This window comes from Schistocerca americana, chromosome X (assembly GCF_021461395.2).
Source record: "Schistocerca americana isolate TAMUIC-IGC-003095 chromosome X, iqSchAmer2.1, whole genome shotgun sequence".
NCBI classification, from domain to species: domain Eukaryota; kingdom Metazoa; phylum Arthropoda; class Insecta; order Orthoptera; family Acrididae; genus Schistocerca; species Schistocerca americana.
The window spans coordinates 624,397,782-624,399,982 of NC_060130.1; positions in this window are offsets into that span (position 1 = coordinate 624,397,782).

Consider the following 2,201-nt stretch of genomic DNA (forward strand, 5'->3'; position numbering starts at 1 on the left):
AATTTGTTTAGATCACGTTTTATAAAATGTATGTAACTTCTCTCCCGTTATTTTACATTTAGTATGTTAAACACTCAACAACTGCATTTTTATCCTTTATTACTAGGCCTACAACTTTGCTTCTGCCGTTTTTTCTCGAAGTTCGAGGCTTTATTGTGATAAACTTACAAAAAATTTACGATTCAAAGTATTGGCCATCGTTGGCCACTGCTTTCTCCTAGCTTTAGGGCAGCATACGAATCCCGGAGCGTATAAACTGGGCATCTTTTGAGGGGAGTTATGAATCGATCCAATTTTGCACTTGCTCATATGACCGCAAGTGCTAGTCAGCTAGGTCGTGTGTCATAGATCGAGAAAGGTGGCAGTCAGAGGGAGGAATATATGGAGAATACAGCGGGTGGGGTAGAAATTCCCATTTCAAAGTTTCCAAGTATGTTTTGACGGGATTTTCGTCTAGAGGTTGTGCACTGTCGTGCTGCAAAATCATTTTTTCATGTCTATCGCTATAGTGTGGCCGTTTGTCTTTCAGTGCTGGGCTTAGACACATAAATTGCTTTCAGTAACGATCTCCTGTGATTGTTTCCGTCGGTTGCAGTAGCACTGAAAGCTTTCTCTCTTTCACAACCATGCCGGTCTTCAACGATAAATCACCATTCTTGAAGCATGGAAACCATTTTCTGCGAAGTTCTGTCACTAACAGGCATCTCATCATAGGTCTTACCCAGCTTTTTATGATATTTCTTCATATCAAAGCAGAAAATTAAAACCTCCCGCAGATGACGAGAATTGGGCTCATAAGTTGACATATTCAGTCGAGAATAACTTTATGATGCAATCAAAAATCGACTGATGTTTTGATGGCGTTATGTTCTCATATACCTAAGCTCACTGTATGACACTTAGGACGAACGACATGCACCACTACTTCTACTACTGCCGTCTACTGCAAAACGGCGGAAGCAAAGTTGTAGACCTAATAAATTTGTCATGGACAATAAGTTACCTTTTGTGTGAAGTAAGTTCTTCCTGTCAAGATATAGTTCTGATTTTAACGAGCGATGGGTCATATGTTCTTTTTTTAATTAATACTGTTATTGTCAAGTGCTATTATGTGTATAACATTGATGTATTAGATAAGTCATCTGTAGTCCGAAGTCTACATTCCGTTTAACGTTTTTAAGTCTTTACATATGCAAGTACATATTTTGTTTAGCAGTCACTTGCCTGGAATAGGGCACTTTTTTCTTGAAATATATCCTTCGTGGCTGAGCCTCATGCATTTTAGCTAAAGTTTTGCTTTGGTAAAGAAAGTTACTCATCATCACCACTATTATATACGTGTGTTACGAACATTCCTCAAAGCCAAATTTGGGCACATGGTCGGTTATGCTGTGGTTGTTTATCCCATCTCCCCTTCCCATCTTTATGGTATTAATATCACTGATACACTATGCTTCTTTAACTAAACTTTATTTATATATCTTTTCCTCTAAATGTAGTAGATATTTTACAGTAATGTTTAACGACTCTAACTTAGATGCATATGAATGGTGGGTGTCATTTCAACCTTTTTCTGAACACTGTCTTTTAGCTTCTTTTTATGTTATGGATACTATTTTCATTACGTTTATGATATAACTGACGTTCGTTTGTATACATTTCGTGGAGTATATACAACGATTATGCTACTGTTTAACATTAGGTTTTTATGATGATTTCTACCTTATACTGTAAGATCGATGTTATTCTACGTTTGGTGTTAGAAACTTCATTTTTCTGTTTACATGTGAAACTATACCAAAGATGTTCGTCAAAATAGCCTGGTCCCATGCATTTAGCAAGAAACTTATCGTCGAGATATTTTTGTTCCATATGACGAAAATACTTTGTAAAGATCTTTGACCAACTTCCCGATATTTTGTGCAATTGTAAGAATTATACCTCTGATCTTCTCCTCAGTACTGCTCTGTTTATCCATGTTATTATTGTGTTTGCCTCTAAACGTCCTGTGTGTTATACTGGAATTCATGGAATCCTCTACATGTTTGACGTGATAATTATTTAAGTAATGACGGATGGAATGTTGTGGCCTGTAAGTATTCATGTACATTTTGCACTTCCTTGAGCAAGAATTTGTAACATTTCCTGTACACTACATGTATTTTTTTTTGTATCCTTGGACAGAATCCGTGAAGATGGTC